Raw genomic sequence first — 20,211 nt, 5'->3', positions numbered from 1 at the left:
TTGGCAGTCAGTAGACAGCAGAGATGCGAAGCGCAACTACAGCAAAGCCAGTGTTTTGGAAAGAATTTCCAGAGTGCACGGATTTAAGGTACTGTGGAAATTTTTGACCTTAATGCGGTTGAGATCTAGACTGTTTTATCTTTTAAAAGTGAGAAACTATAACACTCCATGAATCCACTGACTCTTCCCCTTCAGTATGAATTTGCTGAGATACAATCACATAGGGAACACAGGTTGTGAGCCTCAGGTTTCTGAGAACCCTTCCCCAGCGTGGTGGTTGGTGTCTCACAGCCCATGGAAAGTCCTTCCGGATATTCACCACAGCCGTCACAGAGTTTGTATCATGGTCGTAACACCTTTATTTAGGGAATCTCTCAGTGCACCTCCCTGGCTACCGAGTAATAACTGGAGACCTCGAGAGGCCCTGTGACTTTCCTGAATTCCCGTCACAATAGAACCTGGGCGTCGCAATGCCTTAGAGCCTGCCCTCCCTCTGAAATGATGTGTGACCCTCAACTAGAAGGTGCTAACGACTTTCATGTATGTTGACCCTTGGGAATACAGTTTGAAAAATGATCTCTTCTGGTTCCTGTTCCTGAGACTGGAGCTTACAAAAACGAAAAATTGACACACTCTCATTCGGAAGGCATTTTAGGGACACACACGGTTGATTTATTTTGTATGAAAAAATTCTGAAGTGAAAATTCAAATGAACAGATTTTTGTCGGTCATGGTTCCAGGTTACAAGTGAGGTCTTACTGATCTTGAAAAGTGACTGCGTCCTGCTAAGATCAAGCAGGTTTTCTGTTTACAGGGCCTAGCTCACAAATAGCTATGCTACCAGTACAGAAGCATTGCTTCTCAGATTCTCCCACTGTGGTTTCCCTAACATGGAGGGGAATGAACTCACACAGGGTGGGGGTCAAGTGTGGGATTGATGACCTACCTAGCCTGGAATGGTTCACTTTTTAAATCACATGCTTTATTTTAAATTCATGCACGTTTTGTTTTCACCTCAATGTCCTCCAACATTTGTTTTAATATTAAAATTATTCAACTTTATTTAACATAGAAAAAATTAATATTCCAGGAAGATGTGTTTTATTTAGCCTATGGTTTCACATAACTCTTGGCATACTGCAGCGTTATCCCTGGGGGTATATAAACATACATGAGTTCAAGAAACCTGAGAATAAAGATTTTCTTCCCCCAACTACAAATTCCTCTTACACAGACTTTTGCACTTGCAAATCATTTGGGGGATAATTAGAAGTCCGTAAATCAAGCAATGATTTAGGCCTCCTCACCCTCCTTCAATGGAATAGTTTGAGAGCCTCTGAGGGTAAATCAGCCGGGTCTACCTGCTAGAGGGGAGCGAATGAGCACACTTACCACTCAGTAGGTCCCTTTACTGCTTAGGTGAAGCCGTTGGCTACGATGGTAGTTTTGACTAGGATGCAGTTTTTTATCATATTTTATTAAATTTACCTCCGTAATGGACCATTGGACAATACAAAGCATAAGGGACACGGATGTCAAAATTCAGTTAATGGAAATAAGAGTAGTAATTCAGCAGTGCTTCGAGACAAACTTTACCAAATGAATGGTCTTCATTTGATCACTGTTCTCTATAGCGCATCACGGTCTTTGTAGGACCTCAAAAACCACAATTTGATACACACACGCAAATATACATACACGTGCACAACACGGTATCCAATTTGCTTTTTTGGGAAGAGAGACTATCCCAATATAGAGATTATCCCAATATAGAGAGACTATCATAATGTATTATTTGCACAGAGGTACTGAACTTGCTCACCCATTTTACCACTTGCAACCAAAACATGAAAGTGACTCAGACAGGTTTGTTCTTTAGGTTCAAAATGTAAGCATTTCAAATACCAGGGCATGAAAAGTTCTTGGCTGTTTCAGATGTTATAATCTCAATATGTATGTGGCTTCCTGACTAAATATGAGATAACAATTTTAAATTAATATAGTGAGTCACTTTTAAAATGGGAAACATTTCTCTTGTTATAATGACTTTTAAAAAAAGAGAGGTATGCTTGACATATAACATTATATTAGTTTCAGGTATACAACATAATGATTCAGTATTTGTATATATAGTGAAATGATTCCCACAATAAGTCTAGCTAATGTCCATCTTTACATAGTTACAAAATAATTTTTTTCTTGCGATGAGCACTTTTAAGATCTTCTTTGTCGCAACTTTCAAATATACAGTACAGTATTACTATAGTCACCATGCTGTCTGTATATTATATCCTCATGATTTATTTTATAACTGCAGGTTTGTACCTTTTGACCCCTGTCACCCATTTCACACAACCCCACCCCCCTTTCCCCTGCTTCTGGTGACCACCAGTCTCTTCTCTATATCTATGAGCTTGTTGTTGGTTTTTTTAAGATTCCACATATAAGTGAAATCATAAGATATTTGTCTTTCTCTGTCTGAGACTTACTTCACTTAGCACAATACTTTCTGGTCCATCCATGTTGTTTTGAATGGCAAGATTTCATTCTTTGTTATGGCTGAGTAATATTCCGTTGTGTGTGTGTGTGCATGCCCTGCATACATATACATACATGCATATATGCACACACACACACATATTCTTTATTCATCCATTGACAAGACAGTTAGGTTATTTTCTTGGCTATTGAAAATAATGCTGCAGTGAACACAAGGGTGTGTATATCTGTTTGAATTAATGTTTGCATTTTTTTTCAGGTAAATACCCAGAAGTGGACTAGCTGTGGACCATATAGTATTTCTGTTTTTAATTTTTTGAGGAACCTCCGTACTGTTTTCCATGGTGGCTGCACCAATTTACATTGCCCCCAGCAGTGTACTGGGGTTCCCTTTTCTCCACATCCTCGCCAACACCTGTTATTTCTTCTCTTTTTGCTACTAGCCATTCTAACAAGTGTGAAGTGATATCTCATTGTGGTTTTGATTTGCAGTTTCCTGACGATTGGTGATGTTGAGCATCTGTTGGCTATCTGTATGTCTTCTTTGGAAAAATGTCTATTGAGATCTTCTCATTTTTTTACTCTATTGTTTTTTTTGTTGGATTTACTCAAGTTCTATGAGTTCTTTATCTATTTTAGATAAATATCATATATATTATCAGATATATGACTTGAAATATTTTCTCCCATTTAGTCGGTTACCATTTCCTTTTGTTGATTTTTTTTATAAATATAAATATTACTTAGAATGAACTTTTAAATCCAATTTTAATAATATACTAATATAAAATAAAATATCTTGCTTAAACTTATTTCTTTGTCATAAATCATGCAAAAATGAGAAAATTATTTTTTAAATGTCTTTCCTGGGATGTTTTTAAGATACCATATTCCTTTGAAGGGAGTTTGTGAGTCAAAAAGTTGGAAAGTACCGGATACCTATATAGTGAAATAGGTTACAGTTTTCTTTACATTGTAGTTCACGTGTAACTTATTGGGGTTTGGGGATCAAATTGAGAGATTCTGTGAACTCTTGATAGGCTCTTCTTCAGGAAGGCCTCTCTTCTCTATCTATTATTTACCACTTGCCCCTGAATTTTCTGCTAAAACTCATTCCCTGCTTACAATTATGTGGTTAGATGTGTAATTGTGTCATGTGTGCCTCCCCGCAGGACCGACTGCTCCATGAGGGCGATGGCCACGTATTTTGTTCACCTTGTGCCAAGAACTCATTAGTGGTTCTTCAAAAACTTGGGGAGTACCGTACTCCTGTTACATATTTGTACATTACCCTTTAGGCAGGTTGTTTATATTTCCATTTGGTGCCTTTAGTTTCTGTTGAGTATTTAAGGGGACTTTGATTCATCATGGTCCATAAAAGGCACACCAAAATTTTGTATAGAATGCTCACCTGTCAGTGTTGGAAACTTACCTGACTGGATGATTGGACTTTCATTGTTCTGATAGAATTTAAAATTAGGACTATGTATGTATAGTATGTATTTAATGTATTCAGGAATTCCAATGAATATTGTTTGCAGGTCTTAGAGACTAAGTATCTTATTACAGCCTTTCCCTTTATGTATCTACTCAATACTGAGTTTGATGAAAAGATCCTGTGTTGGGGAGAGGTTTTGTTTGTTTGTTTGTTTTTTGTTTTTATGAGGCGGGTTGGGGTAGTGTTATCTATAACAGAGTGGGGAGGATTGGTTTATTATCTCACTTAAAAATAGCTGAGTTCAGTGATTCTAACTGCTAAGGTATTTTAAAGCTTTGGGGGAAAATTCATAAGTCATTCATTGAAAATGCCAGTGTAATGCTGGTCCAGCCTTTTTGTTTTTAAACTTTCATCTTCCACAGAGATAGTGTTGTGCTATATAAATATATAGTGCTAAGAGTAGGGGAGGGTCAGAAGATCGGTCAGATCAAGTGGCAGATACATACGGAGCAGTCCCATATATGACATAATAGCGGCACCGACAACAAAAGGGGACCGCACTGCTTCTGTAATACGTTTTCAATCCCATGAATATTATCCTCTCCCGTCCTCTGATTCTGACCTTCCCTGGTCTCTTAAACTAAACGAAATATCCCCCTCCCACCACAAATAAAAAGCTGATTCCTTGATTTTTTTTTTCCCCCTTAAAGGAATTTCTCTTGTGTATAAAATGCTCAGGCTGTGAGTCAGTAGTTTTTGGCATCATTTCTCTGCTAGCTCCTAGTCAGGAAGTTCAGCCAGGGGTTGGAGTGATTGCTAAACACTGAGGACTTCCCAAGACCCATTTTTAAGAGTGAACTAATAATATGACTCCTGGGAACTTCGAAACTCATCCTTCCTCACTACTGTAATTCTGAGATTCACACAGTTGGCTTTTGTTTTGCGCAATTCCAAATAACGCTTTTGGGTCACATGATTTCTAGGCTAGTAGTATTGTATAGGAGAAGCAAGATCAGTTCCTTATCTGTGCTGTGTTCCATTTTCACAGTCCATATAACAGTCTAAATGTTGTTGATACAGTGTTCTTACTGTGGTGTTGATCTTCGGTCCTTTGAGTCATTTCTAGCGAGAATAAATACCTGACAGCTGTCTCCTCCACCCCTCCCCTCCCCTCAGTCCACTGGGAAATTAATCAAGGGCCAAAATAATTTCTCTTCTTGGTCTTTGTAATTCCACGTGGGGGATTAGGATTACGAGTCCTCAGCTTTGATATGTTACAACATGAAGAATTTTGTGTTTTCTGGTGAGGGTGTTTATTGAGGATCAATAAGTATTTTCCCATTTTACTTTGTCCCTCTCCCCCCTACTTCTGAGCAGTTTACTTACAACGGCAAGGAAGTGAAGCACAAGTTACGCTTGGAGGGGTTGCCTGTCAGTTTTAGCTTCGCTGTGTTACCTTAGCCGACATTGTGAACATTGGAACTGGCTGCAGGCTAATGTGTTTACATCTGTTTTGAATTGCTCCTTGGTCAGCCAAAAAAGAAGTGGAGGGTATTGCTCTGAAGTGGTGGACCAAATAAGAAAATTTCCTGTTGCAGTTGTCCTGATTTTTAAATTAGTGCCACTCAGTCTTTCCTGTTTCCCCCTTACCACATAGACATACCCCGTTGATGATCTGCTTACTTTTAGGGATACACTATCACCACCCTGTATAGCCTCAGGCCCCTGATCTCGCCTAGAACAAAGACTTTTCAAGTCTCAAAATTGATAGTAAAGCTCTGGTATTTAAACCATCTCTACAAGACAGACATATGGTTCAGATTAAAGTCTGCTGCTCTGTATTAAGAGAAAGGGATATGAGATACCATTTCAGCCTGCAGACAAATGCTGACCAACCAGGGTGTTGGGGGTTGGAAAGAGACTTAACAGATTACGTTGGGAGCCACTTGTGAGTGGAGAAATAAATGACCATAGGCCACATGAAGAGAGCAACTCCACCTATATGGCTTCTGTTGTGTGGGTGTGCGTATCCATCTTAACCAGTTTCTGCTGCTGTTTTCTTCGGTAACTCTTGAGACTATTCATCATTTTAATGTCGAATCTGTAGATCATGGGGCTTTCCCGTTGCCAATAAACGATCGGGGACATAAAGTATCGTTACGGGCATTTTTGTACCAGAGAATTTTCTGAAGCTGTTACAGAATGGTCACCGCCATATGTGTGGTTACCATGTGATCATTCATACAAAGTTGTAACATCATTGACTGTATTCCTTACAGTGTACTTTTCATCTCTGTGGCTGACTTATTTTATATTTGGACGTTGGTGCCTCTTAATCCTCTTCACCTATTTCGCCTATCCCTCCGCCCTCTTCCCCTCTGGCAACTACCAGTTCTCTGCACTTACCTGTGTGTTTCTGTTTTTATTGTTGTTGTTTGTTCATTTGTTTGTTTTGTTTTTTAGATTCCACATGTGAGTGAAATCATAGGGTATTTGTATTTTTCTGGCCGACTTATTTCACTTAGCACAATACCCTCTAGATCCGTCCGTGTTGTCACAAGTGGCACAGTTTTGCTCTTTTTTATGGCTGAGTAATACTCCATTGTATTTATATACCACATTTTCTTTCATTCATCTATTTTTTTTTTAATTTTTTTTTTCAACATTTATTTATTTTTGCGACAGAGAGAGACAGAGCATGAACGGGGGAGGGGCAGAGAGAGAGGGAGACACAGAATCGGAAACAGGCTCCAGGCTCTGAGCCATCAGCCCAGAGCCCGATGCGGGGCTCGAACTCACGGACCGCGAGATCGTGACCTGGCTGAAGTCGGACGCTTAACCGACTGCGCCACCCAGGCGCCCCTCTTTCATTCATCTATTGATGGACACTTACGTTGCTTCCATATCTTGGCTGTTGTGAATAATGCTGCAATAAACATGGGGGTGCATATATCTTTTTGAGTTCGTGTTTTTGTTTTCTTTATGTAAATACCCAGAAGTGGAATTGCTGGACTGTTTGGTATTTCTGTTTTTAGTTTTTTGAGGAACCTCCATGCTGTTTTCCAGATTTGGCTCTCCTGGTTTACATTCTCACAAACAGTGCATAAGGATTCCCTTTATTCTACATCCTGGTTAACACTTGTTGTATCTGACTGGTGTGAGGTGATACCTCATTGTGCTTTTGATTTGTATTTCCCTGGTGATTAGTGATGTTGATTATCCTTTCCTGTGTCTGTTGGCCATCCACATGTCTCTTCTTTGGAGAGTGTCTGTTCAGGTCCTCTGCCCATTTTTAATGGCAGGAAAATATTACAAAGGCTGTTGCCCTTGAGGTTAGTGTCTATGTTTTCTTTTAGGAGTTTTATGGTTTCGGGTCTCACATGTAGCTCTTTAATCCACTTTGAGTTTATTTTTGTGTATGGTGTAAAAAAGTGGTCTAGTTTCATTCTTTTGTATGTAGCAGTTCCCATTGTGTGTTCTTGCTTTCTTTGTCATAGATTAATTGACCATATAAGTATGGGTTTATTTCTGGGCCCTGTTCTGTCCCATTGAGCTATGTGTCTATTTTTGTACTAGTACCATATTGTTGGATTACTGTAGCTTTGTAATATAGTTTAATATCTGGGATTATGATACCTCTAGCTTTTTCCTTCTTTTTCAAGATTGCTTTGGCTGTTCAGGGTCTTTTGTGGTTCCATACAAATCTTAGGATTTTTGTTCTAGTTCGGTAAAAAATACTGTTGGCATTTTTACAGGGATTGCACTGAATCTGTAGATTGCCTTGGATAGTATGGGCATTTTAATAATATTAATTCTTTCAATCCATGAGCATGATATATCTCTCCATTTATTTCTGTCCTTTTCCATTTCTCTCATTAATGTCTTACAGTTTTCAGAGTATACAAATTTCAGCTCCTTGGTTAAATTTATTCCTAGGCATTTTATTCTTTTTTGATGTAATTGTATATGGGATTGTTTTCTTAATTTCTCTTTCTGCTATTTTCTCATAAGTGTATAGAAACACAGTAGACTTCTCTATTTGATTTTGTATAGTGCAGCTTTACTAAATTCATTTATTAGTTCAAATAGTTTTTTGGTGGAGTCTTTTAGGGTTTTCTATATACGGTATCGTGTCATCTGCAAATAGTGCCAGTTTTACTTGTCTGATTGTGACTAAGCTTTTCAGTACTTTGCTGAATACAAGTGGTGAGAGCGTACATCCTTGTCTTGTTCTGACCTTAGAGGAAAAGCAAAGTTAGCTCTGGATTTGTCATAGATGGACTTTATTATGTTGAGATATGCTCCTTCTGTGCCCTCTTTCTTGAGTTTTTATAATGTATCGATGTTGAATTTTATCAAATTATTTTTCTGCATCTATTGAGATGATCATAATTTTTTTTAATTTTATTATTGAGAGAGAGAGAGAGAGAGAGAGCATGAGCAGGGGAGGAGCAGAGAGAGAGGGAGACACAGAATCCGAAGCAGGCTCCAGGCTCCAAGCTGTCAACACAGAGCCCAATGCGGGGCTCAAACCCACGAACCATGAGATCATGACCTGAGCCGAAGTCGGATGCTTAACCGACTGAGCCATCCAGGTGCCCCAAGATGACCATATGATTTTTTACCTGCATTTTGTTAATGTGGTATATCGTGTTGGTTGAGGAGTGTATATTAAACCATCCTTGCATCCCTAAGATGAATCCCACTTGATCGTAGTGGATGATCCTTTTAATGAATTTTTCAATTCAGGTTGCTAATATTTTGTTGAGGATTTTTGCCTCTGTGTTCATCAGGGACCTTGATACGTAGTTTTCTTATTTTGTAGTGTCATTGTCTGGTTTTGGTATCAGGGTAATGTTGGCCTCTGAAGTGTTCCAAAACATTCTGAAGCATTCCTTCCTCTGCTATTTTATGGACTAGTTTGGTATTAATTGGTAATAATAGGTATTAACTTTTCTTTAAATGTTTTGTAGAATTCATCTGTGAAGCCATGTGGTCCTAGACTTTTGTTTGTGGGGAATTTTTGATTACTGATTCAATTTAATTACTAGTAGTTGATCTGTTCAGATTTTTCATTTCTTCCTGACTCATTCTTAGAAGATTCTATGTTACTAGTAATGTATTCATTCATTATACATTGTCTAATTTGTTCGGCAGGTAATTTTTCATAGTAGTCTTTTATAATCCTTTATATATTTGTGGTGTTGGTTGTTACTTTTCTTTCATTTCTGATATTATTTATTTGAGCCCTCTCTTTTTCTTGATTAGTCCGTCTAAAGGTTCATCAATTATATTTTTGTCTCTATTTCATTTATGTCTGCTGTGATCTTTGTTATTTCTTTCCTTGTACTAAATTTGGGCTTCATTCTTCTTTGCCTGGTTCTTGTAGGTGTGAAGTTAGATCGTTTACTTGAGATTTTTCTCGATTCTTGAGTGAGACCTGTGTTGCTATAAAATTTCCTTTCAGAAGTGCTTTTGCTGCATCCCAAAGATTTTGATCCCATGTGTTTCCACTTCCGTTTGTCTCCAGGTATCATTTTATTTCCCCTTTGATCTCTTGGTCGGCCACTTGGTTGCTCAGTAGCATGCTTTTCTTATAATTGATTTCTTCTTTCGTAGCGTTGTGATGGGAAAAGATGTTTGATAGGACTTCAGTCTTCTTCAGTTTTTTGTGACTTGTTTTGTGATCTGCCCTGGACAGTGTTTCGCCTGCACTTAAAAAATACTGAGCACAGAAATTCATTCTAGGGCTTCGGTTCAAAACTACAAAGAATCTACAGTTAATTTTTTGAATATACGTTGACTCTATTCCCTTCTTTGCTGTCAGTTTCTGTTATTTTGTTGTTGCTATTCTTGCATTTTACTTATATTGAAGTTGCCTGTCTTCAGTTTTTCCTGTATCCTGCACCAGTGTCTGGTCTAACAGCATTCTTCTTCCTGAGCCTTGTGAACCACACTTTAGCTTATGATAGTGTAGCTGATTTTACTTGTGCCCCCTAACTAGGATGGTCCACGGTTGACGTGAGCTGAGGAGACTGGGTATTCTGGTATATTCTCTAGGATGATGTAGTTCTAGAAAGCAAAGAAAAAAGATAGTTATTGAATACAAAGTGACTGTGATTTTAAAGAAATAGTTAGGCTCTGTCCATTCTCTGGCTTGTTACCTATGGGATTTGAATAATTAAAGGTTATAAACAGAAAATAAAATACATTCCACACTTAGGGGAGAGTGAAGATTAACTATCTGAAAGATTTGCCAAAATTAGGTCAACTCTCAGTTGTCCAGTTTTGTCTGTTTGTTTCAACTGTTTTTTTTTTTTTTTCTTTTTTCCCTCCTCTTCTGGTCATCCACGTTTTTTTGACTTGCTAGTATATCAAGTCTGTTTACCTTAGGCTGGACATATTGAAGGAAAGGAAGGGAGATCTAAGTCTCCTTACTGGTGTTGTTCTTTGTTAGTAACTCTTGTTAAATTAGGGGGAAAGGTAGCATTATAGAAAAAATGAATTTTTAAGTCATAAGAAATGTGTCTTAGTCCATTCTGGCTGCAGTAACAAAATACCACAGCCTGGTTAGCATATAAATAACAGAAATTTATTGCTCACAGTTCTGAAGGGATTATATAGATCCTTCAAATATTTACTCCTTTTAAATTGTATTTGAGTACACTGTAAACTTTATGGTTGTATGTAAATTCTTCATAGTTTGTAGGATTATGGTTGTCTTCAAGAAAAACATCAGTGCAATCTCTGTTTTAACAAGTAGCTCCCGGGTCCTGTCCTCTTACCTGTTCACAAAGAGCTGCTTGGAGTCCTCACGCATTTATGTCCCTTTTTATGCTTATCTCTATTTGCCTCTTTTTCTCCCTCCCTCTCTGTCCTTGGTTGATGAGTGAATCATTTGTAAGATATTTATTGAGTGCCTTGTCTTCTGCCAGGCACTGTTCTAGGTGGTGTAAGAAATCAGTGGTGAGAAAAACAGCCTGATCTCTGCTCTTCTGAGCCCTGATGACTGTGGAGCTTAGACCCCAGTGAAATTGTCCTGCATGGCAAGAAATAGAAGTGGGGAAGAAAAAGGATCCTATTCTTTTCTCCATTTTCCTTTTCATTATGGAATACTACACATATAGACAGAAATGTCAATTAACCATATATATATACTTTAACAAACCACTATAAAAGCAAAGCCCTATGCAATTACCACTTAGATCAAGAAATGAATAATTTCATCAGCCTAGACCATACCTTCCCATCCCGACTTCATCCTTGCTTCCAAGAGGTAATCACTGTGTCAATTTTTGTGTTTTACCACCTGTGTAATGCATCCCTCAGGAGTTTTGCTCCACGAAGTGCCATATTTATTGGATATAATGTGGAGTGGGCTCATTCATCATGCATTTTGCTTGTTCTTGAACTACGTATGAATGGAATCGTACTGAATGTATTGCTTTGTGTCTTACTTCACTCGACACAATGTTTGTGAGATTTATCTGCGCTTGTATAGCTGAGATTTATTCACTTGTATTTCTTTATAGTGTACCATGATACGAATATACCAGAAGTCATGTTTTCATCGTATCTTTTGAAATTTTTTTTTTTTCAACGTTTATTTATTTTTGGGACAGAGAGAGACAGAGCATGAACGGGGGAGGGGCAGAGAGAGAGGGAGACACAGAATCGGAAACAGGCTCCAGGCTCTGAGCCATCAGCCCAGAGCCCGACGCGGGGCTCGAACTCCCGGACCGCGAGATCGTGACCTGGCTGAAGTCGGACGCTTAACCGACTGCGCCACCCAGGTGCCCCTTCATCGTATCTTTTGATGCATATTTGGATTGTTTTCAGTTTGAACATTCTTAAGCATTTTTCCTCGTGCACTCTTAAACATTCGTGTGCATTCTTAAACATTTAAGAGTCTAAACCGAAGAGTAATGTTTCTGGGTCATACAGTGTGTCCATCTCCAGCTTTTGCTTGTGATGCCAGCTGGTGTCGCGTGTCCACGTGTGCTTCCACTCCTGTGTGTCCTCATCACTCCTGGGTGTTACTACACATCGTAAGTTTTGCAGTCTGGTGAGTATGTGAGTGAGTGTGTAATCTCATGTGGTTTTAGTTTTTTAATTTTTCTCTCCAGTAATGAGACTGGACTCTTTTCCATGTCTTTTGGCCTTTCTTTTGTCATGTGTCTGCTTCAATAAGTCTTTTGCCTGTTTTTCTAGTGGGTTTTCTTTGTTACTGAGTTATAGGAATTTTTGTTTCAATAGTAAGTATATGAGTCTTTGTTGTATGTGTTACAAATATTTTCTTTCATTTTGTGGTATCTCATTTTACTCTTTTTAAAATGTCTTTCAGTGAGTTGACATTTTAGTGTAATTTTAATGTAACCAAATTTGCCATTTTTTCTTTTGTGATTAGTGCTTTTTGTTTCTTGTTTAAGAAATCTTTCCATCCCTCGAAGCTTTAAAGATCTTCACTTTTATTATTTTGTAAAAATCTTGTAGTTTTACCTTTTGCATTGAGTCTGTGATCCACCGGGAAGTGATTTAAGGATATAGTGTGAGGAAGGTGTCCTATTTAATTTTTTTTTTTTTTTTTTTTTTTTTTTACATATGGAAAATCAGTTGTTCTTATGCCATTTATTGAAAAATTCAGTCTCAGGGCGCCGGGGTGGCTCAGTTGGTTAAGCATCCAACTCTTGATTTCAGCTCAGATCGTGATCTCACGGTTTATAGCTCCACATCGGGCTCTGCTCTCACAGGGCAGAGCCTGCTTGGGATTCTCTCTCATGCACTCTCTTTTGCTCTCTTAAAATAAATAAATAAACTTAAAAAAAAAAAAAGAAAAATTCAACCTATATCTCAATGGTATATAGTGCCTCCCATTGTTTTCAATGTACTGTTTTTAAATTTTTTTTTTTTTTACATTTATTTATTTTTGAGAGACGGAGTGAGACAGAGCATGAGTGGAGGAGGGGCAGAGAGAGAAGGAGGCACAGAATCTGAAGCAGGCTCCAGGCTCTGAGCAAGCGTTCAGCACAGCCCCATGCAGGGCTCGAACCCACCAACCATGGAACCATGACCTGAGCCGAAGTCCCTCAACCGACTGAACCACCCAGGCTCCCCTCAATGCACTGTTCTTACTGAAACATGCAGTTTGTATGCCTCAAGCCACTAGGTGACTTTGGGAATTACATACACAGAGCAAAGGGTTGATAGTCAAGAATAACATGAAAAACAGAATATAATAAATAAGGAATTTGGAATAGTTATGGGATGTACATTTACCTCAACATAAACATACATAAAATGATGAAAATGCAGTGGGGGTATGGTCTTTAAGGGCATGTAGACTGGCATTGTTGGCTCTGCCTTGTTCTTAGGATTTTTTTTTTTTTGAGCTTTAAATGTGGACGTGTTGCTTAACAAACCTCGCTTTCCCAGACATAAAACAAAACTTATGCTCATCTTAATGAGGTAATGGATACATGGTAGTATATCACACAGCACTTGACGGAGTGTCCTTTACAGCATGTCTCCTGACTTTATTCTGTGTAATTGAGAGTGCTGCAGGGATGGGAAGGGTGCCGCTGTGACAGAGACCGGGCCAGTCTGGTTCTAGGTCTCCCCAGGTGCCCGGCTCCCTCCAGGGTTCGCACCGCCCAGCTGCGTGGCCGGGTGGCTCATTTCCAAGTACCCTGAATGAATTTCCTAGTAGTTCAGAGCAATTATTTATTGGTTGTGATCAAACTTGGTAAGAAATGCCTTATTTTGTTCACCGTGTAACATCTGGTGATTCAGAATGAATCTGCATTGTGTCCGTAGTCCAGTTCTGTGACTTAGTATTTGATTAAGACAAACTTAACAAATAGAAATCTGGAAGGGAACTGATCCCATTTCTGATCAAGAGTAATTATGTCCCCATACTTTTCCCCCAGGCACAGGTTGCAGACTACCGGGATGACGTTGTATGACTGCTGCAGGCCCCCCTTTTCCTTCTTTGAAAGGCTTTGCTCCTGTCTCAGCTTCCTTGTAATGATGTTTTTTCTGGTTTTTGCCACATTCTCTCTCTTCCTGCGCCTATAGTGTAGAAAGTACTTAGGGGTGTGTTCTAAGCCTTAACTCCCAGCCTTCCCTTTTACTTCACTTACTCTATCAAAAGATTCTTATTCATTCAATCCTACGGCTCGGTTCCTCAGAACATCTCAACTTGATTTTCTTCTCACCTCCTTTAATTCCAGGCATAACAAAAATTTTTTTCCTTCCCAAACCAACCACTACTGATGAGGTCTTACCCACCCAGATGTGCGTGGTCCTACTCTCTACTTTCTCCTCCTTCTTGTCACATGTGTTTGTCCAGAGTCTGCCCTCAAGTCCAGTCCGGTCTTTTCTCAAAGTAGTCTTTGAATTGTCTTTCTCATTTCCATTACTTCTACTTCATCATAGGCCTTCCTCTTCACCTCACATCTAATCTAGTCTTGCTTTTGGGTTAATTTTACTGCATCACCTGTCTGCTCTAAAAGTTCCAGTGACTTCTCATTGCCAGTAAGAGTGGTCCTCAAACTTCTTCAGAAAGAATTTTGTTTTGTGCGTTTGCTTACATTCAGATGTCTAAATTATTTCCAGGAGATTGAGTAGGGCTGAGGTAAGGTTTGTGGATCACTCTACATTTCTAAAAGTGCATTGGTGATTCTGATGTACAGATAGGATGAAAATCAGTGGAGAGGACAAGGGGATGGAATTGGTGGTGCGTGTGATTGGATGTAAGTAATTATCAAGATAAAATTTTTTTATTTGTGTGGTAGATTCATGGCTGCTTGTTGCATTACTAAAAATAACTATTTCTAGAAGAAAACACGGCGATGAATCTTTGCGACCTTGAGTTAGGCAGTGATTTCTTAGATATGACACCAAAAGCTTTAAGTGACCTTAGAAAATCTCAGTAAATTGAACTTCATCAAAATTAAAAACTTGTATGCATCAAAGGACATCATCAAGAAAGTGGGAGAAAATTCTTGCAAATCGTATCAATGGACTTACATCCAGAGAATATAAATAACTCTTACAACTCAATAATGAAAAGACAACCCAATTTAAAAATGGGCAGAGGACTTGGATGGACATTTGTCCGAAGAAGGTATACCGATGGTCAAAAGCATGTGAAACAGCGTTCAACATTATTAGCCATCAGGGAGACGCAAACCAAAATCACAGTGAGAATACCACATACCTCAGTAGAATGGCTGTAATTAAAAAAAAAAAAAAAATGACAGTAATAAGTATTGGCAAGGATATGGAGAAACTGGAGCCCTTGTACATTTGCTGGTAATAATGTGAAGTCTGGAGGCCACTTTGGATAAAAGTTTGGTCAATTCCTCAAAAGTTTAAAACCATACCAGTGATTCTATTTCTAGATATATACCCAAGAGAAATGAAAATATACATTCTTCTTTTATATGTATGAAGTTTATTTTATTTATGTTGAAAAGGAGAGAGTGAGAGCAGGGGAGGGGCACAAGAGAGAGAATCCCAAGCAGGCTCCACGCTGTCTGCACAGAGCCAGTTTAGGGCTCCATCTCACGAATCCAGAGGTCATGACCTGAGCTGAAATCAAGAGTCGGACACTTAACCGATGAGCCACCCGGGCGCCCCAAAAACATACATTCGCAAAAAACGTTCAAGAAGGCTCATAGCAGCATTATTCATAATACTGAAAAGTGGAAATAACCTAAATGTACATCATCTGATGGGTGGATACAGAAAATGTGGTGTAACCGTATCATGGAATATTGTTCCGTGGTAAAGAAAGGACCAGAGTACTGATTGATAGATGCTACAACATGGAGGAACCTTGAAAACATTATGCTAACGAAAAGAAGCCAGACACGAAATCTGTATATTGTGTGGTTCCTTTTATTGGAAATGTTCAGAATAGGCAAATTCAGAGAGACAGAAAGTTGGTTAGTGATGGCCTGGGGCTGGGGTCATTGATGGGAGAGTTGGGGGGAAGTGGGGAGTGACTGCTGCTGGGTATTGGGTTTCTCTTTAGCATGGTGCAGATGTTCTAAAATTGAGGTAGGGGTTTTACAATTCCATGAATGTACTCGAAGCCACTGAACAGTACACTTTAAATGGGCAAGTTTTGGGGCGCCTGGGTGGCTCAGTCGGTTAAGCGTCCGACTTCGGCTCAGGTCACGATCTCGTGGTCCGTGAGTTCGAGCCCCGCGTCGGGCTCTGGGCTGATGGCTCAGAGCCTGGAGCCTGTTTCCGATTCTGTGTCTCCCTCTCTCTCTGCCCCTTCCCCGTTCATGCTCTGTCTCTCTCTGTCTCAAAAATAAATAAAATGTTAAAAAAAAAAAAATTAAAAAAAAAAAAAAATTAATGGGCAAGTTTTATGGGATATGACGTTTATGTCAGTAAGGCTGTGGAACAAAAATCTGAGTGGAAACAGGCCATGTGTGTCCCCACCTGCCCCATGCGGCCTGCACAGCCCAGCAGCGGGGAGTTACTTCCCAAAACCCCCAGCAGCACCCGAAATACACTGGTTTGAGTTTTAACTGCTTTTATTTTTCCGCTCCGGTCTTCTTAAAGTGTGTAGCAAAATGCCCCCAGAGGTAAGCAGCTGAGAGAATAAGGAGGAGGTTCTTTCCCTTCCCGTTCTTCAGTCCCTGGAGTATAGGTTAGAAGGAACTAAACTTCCACAGTAAGTTCCAGATTTAGTATGTTAATGCCTCGCGGCTTCTCCCAGATCAGCAACTGAAATTTTCAGAAAATCTGTTGTAGCCGAAATGGACAGTGAACTAGCCAGAACTGTAACTTCCCAGCTGCACAGCAGTATTGAAGATGCCTGTGAAGTACTTGTGGGGAAGATCAGAGAGCGGTGTGCGTTCAGCGAAGCTGTGAATTTATAGTCATGTGTGTATTGAAGAGGGAGGGTGGGTCACACTCGGTTAGGTTCGGTACATTAAAGAATGAATTGGGATACCTCGGGATCATTCACTAGAGGACTCTGGCTTTAGTGGGAAGAAAGAACGTGTCCCAGCAGGCACGGAGAGGTAGATTTTGCTTAAATGTGCAGTTAGGAGTGGGAACAGTACGTGGAATGGTTACAGGAGACCCCTTGACAGGTTTGCGGGACGAGAGGATTTTTGCCTGGTGTGGAATAGGAGGTGAGGGCAAGCAGATGGGGGGGTCATTGTTGCATCGTACTGAAGTCTTGCTGTCGGTCATTGGGTCCAGTTGTCGCAGCCAGCCATCTGGTAGTAACATGCCGTCGAAGCAGGTGCTTCCCCAGGTGTGGATCCCCTTGGTTGTCAGGCCCCGATCAGGTCGCTGGTTCTTGCCTGCTCGCTTCTCCCGTCAGTGCCTCCTGGCAATCATGGCTGAAGCCATTGTTGAAGATGGTTCCCTTTGAGAGTGTTTCCTTTGTAAAGATTTCCAGTTTGATAGAGTTAACAAGCTCATGCCATGAAGTTTGTGCTTTCCCCTCTCCAGCAGTGTAAATCAGTAAAAATGTTATTAATTTTAGGTAGAGCATTCATGGTTCAAAATGTGAAACGTCCTATGTTTTGAGCTGCTTTTTAGGAAAAATTTAAACCTACTGCTTTTAATTAATTGCTTGGCATGTTGCATTTTGCATTCAAAATACAAAATACTCCATGATTCTGTCTTCTGGACTTGGCTGACCACTCAGACCAACATGAGAGCACACCGGTTATTACAGACTCCATCTGCATCGTTCTTCCACATGATACAGAGGAAGGCCAGTCATGGAAAAGGACCCGATGAAGGTGTATGGAAGCCAGTTGACAACAAGAACAATGGAGGGTCCTTTTTCTAGATGATTCCCAAAGACACCTGTTTGCTGAATCTCATTTGTTAGGATTTTTAACAACGTATCCTCATGCTTGCAAAAAAAAAAAAAATCTTAATAGAGTTTAGCACATGTAGGCTTTAGCGAGTAAATTAAAACTTATTGGGTGTCAGAAGTTGTAGTTTAGTTGGTAGAGCTTTAAATGCAGTTGCGTTCATAGTCAACATTTCTTAAGTACCTATTGTGTTTAAACACTGTTATATGAGGTAATTTGAGAGAGTCTGAGATGAATAAGTTTTTGAAAGGAACTAGAAAGAGAGGGTGTTTTTCAGGAGCTAGAAGAATAGGGTCTATATATATGACAATAATCCAAATAAGGGAGAAATACAAAGAAACACAAAGTAATAGGGGAGTACGGAGAAGGTAGAAGGTATTTCTTATAGGAGATCCAGGAATGCTTGGCAGTAGAGGCATTTATTTTCCATTGATGAATGAGAATATTGGATTTCTTATACCAGAAGTTGTAAATGTTTCTACTGAAGCCCCTAGTGATCATTAAGTTAATTTTAGAACTGTAGACAGGATGCCTAGGAGGTAGAGGCTCTAGTGGCTGGCCAGCTGCCATTGTAAGGATGAGAAGGCTCCGGGAGCCAGAAAGTGATGGGAGGATTGGCCTAGTGATTTTATTGCCAGTTCATTCAGTGACCCTTTCTCGAGTCCCTGCTATGTAGGAAAGCACTGTGTGGAAATGGTTAAGTAAAGCTGTATCCCTCCCATCCACTCACTGGCAGAGGGCGTAAACACATAATGCAACTAAGTGTAATATAAGCAGAGTAATTGGGATGTAGAGGCACAACTCAAGGGCTATGGAAGCACAGAGGAGGAAGCCATTGACCTTGTCTTTTGTGGGGGGAAATCAGTTAAGGCTTCATACAGGAAGTAATATTTGACTGGGCCTTGGAAATAAGTGATATTTCGAATGTGGAAAAGAAAGGAAAAGTCATGGCACAGAGAGGAAATAGCCAAAGGAAGGCACGTAGACACAGGATGTGAGTCGTCTAGCAATGCTAGAATGGCCAGGAGAAGTTGGAAGGGTGGGTGGGGCTGGGGACAATGCTAAGAGGGATAGACTATTCTGTGAGAGGATGGGAACCACCAGTGTTTTCGAGTGAGGAGTGATCTGGGTGACCACCACTGTGCTACGAATGGGTGGCCTAGAGGGAAATGAAATAGAGGTGGTAAGCTGTGCATGAGTCTCGGTCAGAGAGAATAGGGATATGAACTAAGGTGCTAGGAATGGAAATACAAGAAAATGGATTCAGGCCACACTTTATTACCAGTTTGAAATGGGAAATGAGAGGGAGAATGGGGGCTCCAGTGCTCTTCGTAGCTGGGCTGGTAATGCCGTTAACAAACACTAATGGGAACATCACTGGAAGAACAGATTCAATTTCAGAAAATGGCCAGTTTGAGCTGTTTCTTCCCAGATAAGTATTAGAAGCTCATGTCAGGACCTTGAGAGTGGGTGCCAGGACCAGAGTTGTAAATTTGGAGCATTATTACCAAACAAATGATAATAGAAGCTGTGAGACCAGAAGAGTCGACCTTACAGCAAGGAATAAGAGACAAAAATCAGTGCATGCCTTGTAGGAAAACACCTGCCCAGGTGGGAGGAAGAAAGGAGCAAAGCAGATAGCAAATGGAGACAGTGTTGTCAAGGGAAGTAAAACCACGGAGGGGAGAGCAGGGGGTGCTCCTCATTTTCAGGTGCTGTGACGGTAGGGAGTGTGGCCAGCCCTGGGCGGGCAGTGTTCTAGGCTGGGCTCCATACAACTTGCTTCCTAAACACGCGCACACAAGAAAGTGTCTGGACTCAACGGCTGTCTATCCTTTGGCCTGCCATCCTTGCCCATTTTCTCCAGTCCCCCTCCGCCCCCCATCTCTCTCATCTGCTGTCTCTTAAAACAGTGGGACGGGAAGAAAAGCAGGGGGCAGTTGAAGCACAAAGGGGCTTGGAGTTGAATTGTAAGCATCCCTGTTTCAGTTTGTAAATAAGTTGCCTACTCTTTCTTTTGAATAAGCCACCTTAATGATAATGACGTCACTTTGTCTAAGTTTTCAAGTCAGTGTGTCTCTAGTGGTCATAAATGTGTTTGTCCTAAGAAGTAAAAATAACATGAAAATTCTGGGTCCGGGTGAGTGGGCTTACATGTAGTTACGGGTTCTGATGCAGTATTAACACGAGTCGCTACCCAGTGTTGTTTTTGTTCTTAAAGGATCAGGTGTGCTTGCTTCACTCAGCATGGGTTATGAAAGGAACAGTGTTGGTTTTGCTGACATAAACCCGTCATGTTTACTTGTAGTTAGCCAGATATCTCTCGCATTCCAGCTCATCCGTATCTCCCTGTCACTGTGATTCTTGTTAAGTTCAAGTGACTGGTTGTATAATTTCTTTTTTCTTTTATTATTTTTT

The 20,211-nt window shown here is 40.1% G+C and overlaps 1 protein-coding gene across 6 annotated transcripts in view; it reads left to right on the top strand.

The window, feature by feature from the left end:
- SIK3 (SIK family kinase 3) overlaps positions 1-20,211 on the top strand; it is a 243,912-nt gene that overhangs the window by 173,611 nt on the left and 50,090 nt on the right. The window lies entirely within an intron of this gene.

Source organism: Lynx rufus, unplaced genomic scaffold (genome assembly GCF_022079265.1).
Source record: "Lynx rufus isolate CCGP_SWC_20201006 ecotype Redwood Valley unplaced genomic scaffold, mLynRuf1.p SCAF_9, whole genome shotgun sequence".
Taxonomy (NCBI): domain Eukaryota; kingdom Metazoa; phylum Chordata; class Mammalia; order Carnivora; family Felidae; genus Lynx; species Lynx rufus.
This window is presented reverse-complemented; position numbering and strand designations above follow the sequence as displayed.